This window comes from Triticum aestivum, chromosome 6B (assembly GCF_018294505.1).
Source record: "Triticum aestivum cultivar Chinese Spring chromosome 6B, IWGSC CS RefSeq v2.1, whole genome shotgun sequence".
Lineage (NCBI taxonomy): Eukaryota > Viridiplantae > Streptophyta > Magnoliopsida > Poales > Poaceae > Triticum > Triticum aestivum.
In genome coordinates, this window is record NC_057810.1 from 9729546 (window position 1) to 9736648 (window position 7103).

Consider the following 7103-nt stretch of genomic DNA (forward strand, 5'->3'; position numbering starts at 1 on the left):
GCCGCCCCTGCCGTTGCCTCGCCGGCGCCACCGCCCCCCGTTCCGCTGCTGACCCCCGGCCACCTCCGGCGCTCGGCGTCGGCGCCCAGCCATGCCCGCGCGGCTTCTGCACGGGTCAGGCGCCCGCGAGCCCCTGTGCCCGGTACCCGCACGCACGCACCCGGTTTAGCCCCACCCACGCCCTAGAGCAGAAAAAAAAAGAAAAAAAAGAATAGTAAAAATAATAAAAACAAATAAATTAATTAATTAACTAAATTAAATTAACTTAACTAATCATGTTTAGTTCACCTAATTAACTTTTGTTAATTAATTAAACAGTAATTAGATTAGTTAAATCCTAATTAGAATAAACAGAGTATGACATGCGGGACCCACACGTCAGTTTGACCCAGTCAACCTCTATTGACTGCTGACATCATGCTGACGTCATGCTGACATCAGCAATCACTGTTCTGGATAATGTTGCATTAAAATAATTAAATAAATCCTGAAAATGATTTAAATCTTTTAAAATTAATAGAAAATAAACCGTAGCTCAGATAAAAATACTTTCTACATGAAAGTTGCTCAGAACAACGAGACGAATCCGGATACGCAGTCCGTTCGTCCGCCACACACCCCTAACCTATCGAACTCGCAACTTTCCCCCTCCGGCTCCTCTGCCCGAAAACACGAAACACCGGGGATATTTTCCCGGATGTTTTCCCCATTCGTCGGTATCACCTACTACCGCGAGTGGGCACCCCTAGCACCGTTACTTGTCTTGGCATGCATCTTTATGCATCTGTTTGCATGGTATTCATTGTTTCTTCCCCCCTCTTCTCTCCGGTAGACTACGAGACCGACGCTGCTGCTGCCCAGTTCGACTACGGAGTTGACAACCCCTCTCTCTTGCCAGAGCAACCAGGCAAGCCCCCCCTTTGATCACCAGATATCGCCTACTCTTCTCTATACTGCTTGCATTAGAGTAGTGTAGTATGTTACTGCTTTCAGTTAATCCTATACTGCTGCATAGCCTGTCCTTGCTACTACTGTTGTTACCTTTATCTGCTTTCCTACTGATTAGTATAGGATGCTAGTGTTCCATCAGTGGCCCTACACTCTTGTTCGTCTGCCATGCTATACTACTGGGCTGTGATCACTTCGGGAGGTGATCACGGGCATATACTATATACTTTACACTATTACATTACCTGCGATACTGTTCGGAGATGGGGGGCTGAAAGGACAGGTGGCTCCATCCCGGTAGAGGTGGGCCTGGGTTCCCGACGGCCCCCAACTGTTACTTTGTGGCGGAGCGACAGGGCAGGTTGAGACCGCCTAGGAGAGAGGTGGGCCTGGCCCTGTTCGGCGTTCGCGTTTACTTAACATGCTTAACGAGATCTTGGTATTTGATCTGAGTTGGTTACGAGCCTATACGCACTAACCGTCTACGCGGGAGTAGTTATGGGTATCCCGGCATCGTGGTATCAGCCGAAGCACTTCGTGACGTCAGCGACTGAGTGGCGCGCGCCGGATTGGACTGGAACGCCACTAGGCTAGGTCTGCTTCCGGCCGCGTACGCAACGTGCAGGTGTGCTCAGGGCGATGGGCCCAGACCCCTGCACGCTTAGGTTTAGACCGGCGTGCTGGCCTCTCCGTTGAGCCTAGGTGGGGCTGCGACGTGTTGATCTTCCGTGGCCGGGCATGACCCAGGAAAGTGTGTCCGGTCAAATGGGATCAAGCGTGCTGGGTAAGTTGGTGCACCCCTGCAGGGAAGTTAATCTATTCGAATAGCCGTGATCTTCGGTAACAGGACGACTTGGAGTTGTACCTTGACCTTATGACAACTAGAATCGGATACTTAATAAAACACACCCTTCCAAGTTTCACAGACAACCTGGTGATCGCTTTTCCACAGGGCGAGGAGGGGAGGATTGCCGGATAGGATTATGCTATGCGATGCGATTGGAGATGCTACTTGGAGATGCTACTTGGAGGACTTCAATCTACTCTCTTCTACATGCTGCAAGACGGAGGCTGCCAGAAGCGTAGTCTTCGACAGGATTAGCTATCCCCCTCTTATTCTGGCATTCTGCAGTTCAGTCCACCGATATGGCCCTTTACACATATACCCATGCATATGTAGTGTAGCTCCTTGCTTGCGAGTACTTTGGATGAGTACTCACGGTTGCTTTTCTCCCTCTTTTCCCCTTTCCCTTCTACCTGGTTGTCGCAACCAGATGCTGGAGCCCTGGAGCCAGACGCCACCGTCGACGATGATTCCTACTACACTGGAGGTGCCTATTACTACGTGCAGCCCGCTGACGACGACCAAGAGTAGTTAGGAGGATCCCAGGCAGGAGGCCTGCGCCTCTTTCGATCTGTATCCCAGTTTGTGCTAGCCATCTTATGGCAACTTGTTTAACTTATGTCTGTACTCAGATATTGTTGCTTCCGCTGACTCGTCTATGATCGAGCACTTGTATTCGAGCCCTCGAGGCCCCTGGCTTGTATTATGATGCTTGTATGACTTATTTATGTTTTAGAGTTGTGTTGTGATATCTTCCCGTGAGTCCCTGATCTTGATCGTACACATTTGCATGCATGATTAGTGTATGATTGAATCGGGGGCGTCACAAGTTGGTATCAGAGCCGACTGCCTGTAGAAATCCCCCTTTCCAACTCCTTGGCCGAAGTCGAGTCTAGTCGTTGAAAAACTTTTACTAACATGGCTGTGTGGCCCATGGGCCCACGTCGCCATCGGGTGGTAGTAGGATCTTTTACTCCTCGGCCTATACTCTGGGACTCTGATCTCTCTACTATTCGGGTTAAATGAATTTGCTAACTCTAAGATTAGGATCTCGTGATCGCATCCACCCGGAGAGCCCCTTACTGCAGAGGATCGCCTGCTACATCAGAAGATTCCGAAGATACTCTCTGATGTTCTCTCGAGACTTTGTGCCCATCACTTTTGCTATTCGTGACCACCGATAAATCCGTATGGATAACTACTTACACTTGCCATTCATATGATCATCCCCCATTGATCTTGTTATTACAAGATACCCCGAAGTTTTCTGTATTGTTCCGAGAATACTTTGTGCCTACTGCCTAGCAGTTCTTTGCCACATGAATACCCCCTTCAAATAAATTCTCGCACTTATCGAGTATCCGCTCATCCCCCAGTTGTTCATGTGTTACACAAAAGTCTTCGAAATACCACCCGATATTCCGAAAATCCTCAGCAACCTATTGCTCTGGAATTTCTTGTTTGCTTTCATTATGATTAATCCCATAAGTATAGAAATCTTATTGACATTCCTTGTCATTATCATTTTGAGTCTGTTGACTCAATATGTTGCGAATACACGCAATCACCATTGATCCTTATAAATTACCTTTCCGGCTGAGCTTCCATTCTTTTAACTGGAATTGGTTCTCGACCAATCCAATTGTCGTTGATTGTACCCTAAGGCTATTCAACTTATCCATCCCTAATCAGAGCATTGCTTTTGATCCCTTGATTTGGAAATCATAATTCCTTTGCATTTGACAATTGAGTTAGTCAGTTGTTTCTATAATCTGATCTCCTTGCATTCTTCTTCCTCTAGTTGAGTACCGATACTCGTATCAGATCCTTTGTGGACCATCAAGTCCTTTGTTGGATTGTTATCCGATAGTGTCCTTCACATTTGATCACCTTGTGAGTTCTTCCCCTGATACATAATGCCTTTGTTATGTTGTATCCTCTGCTTGGCCAACCATGTTCTGCTTTCGGGCTTGTGTTATTTACTCTTGAAACTTGTGGTATATGTTTCTAAGAAGCCCCTATGGGTTGAACATATGCCTTCTCTAAACCGTGTGAACCCGAAAGTTTTCACGAGCCATACTCTTCTGGTGCTTCACCAGATAAAATTTCAACACTGCAACTTCATCGAACGTGAGAAGTGAATGAAAGGTTATGCATTGAGGAAGTGGGAGTCGACCTTGAACTTTGTGTTCATACCCATGGACGCGATGTATATCCTATCATGGAAGCGTCTTGTAATAAAAACTATTTCCTTGATAACTAACATATGGTATCTGTGAATTGATCCCTTGCAACCGTGGTTCCGACCATATTTTCTTCTTGATTCCATTTCTCGGACAAGTTAGAGTACTTGTCATCTGTAGAGCATTACCCTAGTCCAACATCTACTTTGATTTGTCGTCGAGTATTACCCCCCTGGTATCTCGAGATTATCATGGAACTGCATAACTTCTTATGAGTTCTTCATCAAGTGCTACCTTCCAACTAATTCCAATTTTTCACGGGCTCTGAGTTATTATACACTCAAAGACATCGATAACTGAACCGAGTCCGCACTATGGTTCAACAACTCTTCAGTAAGCTTCTATAAATACGAGTTTGTACCCGATCACGCCATTCCTAGCCTGTTTGGCTATATCATTGTCGTGATGATTTTAACTGTGCTACCCGGTCCTTCTTCTCGGAGCACAATTTTCGACGATGAACTAACCTTACGTCGATCCTCATCGTCATATCATTTCGCCTTGAACAACAAGCTTGGTTTCGAGTTTGTGTCGTACCCTTGGTTCCAATAACCTTTCACTTCATCATTACTTTGACTTGATGTCGTCGCCGATCGATTACATCTTCATGAACTCTCGTGACAAAGGTGTCGTGATCATCAACATTCTGAGCTCATCCAGGATATCAATTGAATTCATGATGAGAAATACCATCCTTGCCCCCGATGAATTGTATTATCATCGACCACTTTATTGCCTTCCCACCAACACAAGCTTGTTCATGCTTGGTGTTATACCTTGAGTTCCTTGCTACCCAGCAGTTGATCTTCCTTACCTCGGAAGTATTACCAACTCTTTTTGTCAAGAATGTGGTGGGAATTTCACCACCTCTTAAGAATTCTTGATATCAAAATGCTTCTTGCCATCTTCGTTCATTTCTTGGTCCCTGTGTTAATTCCAACAAGTGAACGGTGTTGTTTGGATTCTTTCCTTCTAGCAACCCTATTTCTTTGAAGTTAATGGTCGAAAGTTCATTCTTAGGCTATTGATTATTGAATCACCATTCTGACATTGGTCGTGCAACCCAACCCATATTTTGGGCGCACCTTTCAACCAATGTTTAATTGGGTATGTTCTCCTTGAGTATACCTCATTATATTATCTGATCTGACAAATGTTATTTCCTTGTTCACATAATTGTGGAAATCCATCTTTTGAAAATCTCAATGGATTGTCGCTGAGTCCATCAGCCACCTCCTCATCCTCAACTTGGTTTAATGATGAACTATTGCTTCAAGAACCCGCTCCCATAGTTCATTTCCCGAGAATCTTGCAATGTCATCTCATCGATTTGTGTTGCACCTTTTCTTCTCAGGTATCCTAAGTCTGAGGTATCCTGACACCAATCGGATCTGAATCTCGGTCAGATATGATGGTTGGGACAACTTTCCAAGAGTTATGATGTTGATCCTTTGATGACCCGGTAACATGATGTCATGCCTAGCACCCCCCCCCCCCGGCTGGAGGACCTATCATTATAGATACCTTTTCAGCAAGGTTATCCATTCGTCCATGAGGAAATTGTAAGACTTATTCTACAAGTTATTCCTGATGGATCCTTCGTGTTTCCAAAGTCTGATCTTCACCTGAAGACCATGTCAATGCTATCTCGAAGCATGTCAATGGTACTCCGGTTTTCAACAGGAACATTTGAAGCACGATGCTAAATTTTATTTATCACTTATCCTAACACCGTTGTATGTGTAATATCATGAGATTCCTTCCCCCTTACCTAAATGATTTTCTACATTATATCCTGTCATGGATATCATGCTCTGCTTGTCCTTGGGAAGGATATACCCCTGAAATATGTGATTAAACACATTTTCCTTGTCTTTGTTTTGTGTAATTTGATAACCATATTTCCTTTCCGTTGTTTGGTTTAACCTTTCTTGTGATCTATATAATCTAAGCAGTAATAATTCACTGCGTAGGTAAACACCTCGGTGTACAACTCTGACAGTGAGACCCTGTTTCTATTGTTGATGACATTTCGGTAACCGCCGATGGATGAGAACTTTGCCTCTTGGCCCGCCTCGTTCAACGAGCAGGAAAATAGTTCTCTTCGTCCCTCGCTCTTGGTATCGACGTTGTTGCCGACATAATCAACAGGCTACCCCCCTGACATGCCTTGCTTGCATGATCACGCAAGACGTCTCCGCCCTTCCTACTTCTAACCCACATGGTGGGCCCATAACCCACAGGTCCACTGGATCGAAACCTGACTCTCCCGTACAACCCTGTTTCTAGTGGTTATTCCCCACGCTTGGCTTCGTATTTAATTCATGGGCCACCTTCCTAGTGCCCTATTATGGTATCAGACGCAATACTTACTGTCGCTACTTTGAACCCCTTTCTCACTCTGGTTCGGACTTCGAGCAACCACCTATCCGCTTGGAACCTCTTATTGTACCTTCGTACCTTACTCTTGATGTATTTTATATGTTCAACTCGAGAGATAATCTTATGCTCATTCATGGGTTAACCCCAGATTGTTTCCCTCATAAGCATTATGTCGTAGCCGAGCTGCCCCTTACCTATTCGTAAGTACGTTGGAGTTCCCGAAGAAAAGGACGACTTCACCATGATGACCTAAAGCAGAGTAATGAAGACGTCAATGTAAGGGATCGACCTCTTCGAGAAGAGCAACCAAGGCCGAGAAGATCCGTTAGAATTTCATAACCAGATCCCTTCCCCCTTACTCCTGCTCCTAAATCTCGGGACGAGATTTCTTGTAGTGGAGGAGAATTGTGACGGCCGGATAATTAAGCTACAGTAATCCCGGGCTAATGGTGCCACGTCACCACGGTTACTGTTGTTAACCTTGCGATGATTCGAAACCGTTTTAAAATTCAAATTCAAATTAATGTCAATAATAAAAGTTTTCAAAAATAAAAATAAAAATGTTCGAATTGTACTAAATATTACATAGATAATTATGGTGTAGAAGGCATAGTTTTATAAAATACATAAATATTTTAAATTGAATTAAAACAGAAGAGAAAATAAGAAAAGGAATCAAAACTAAA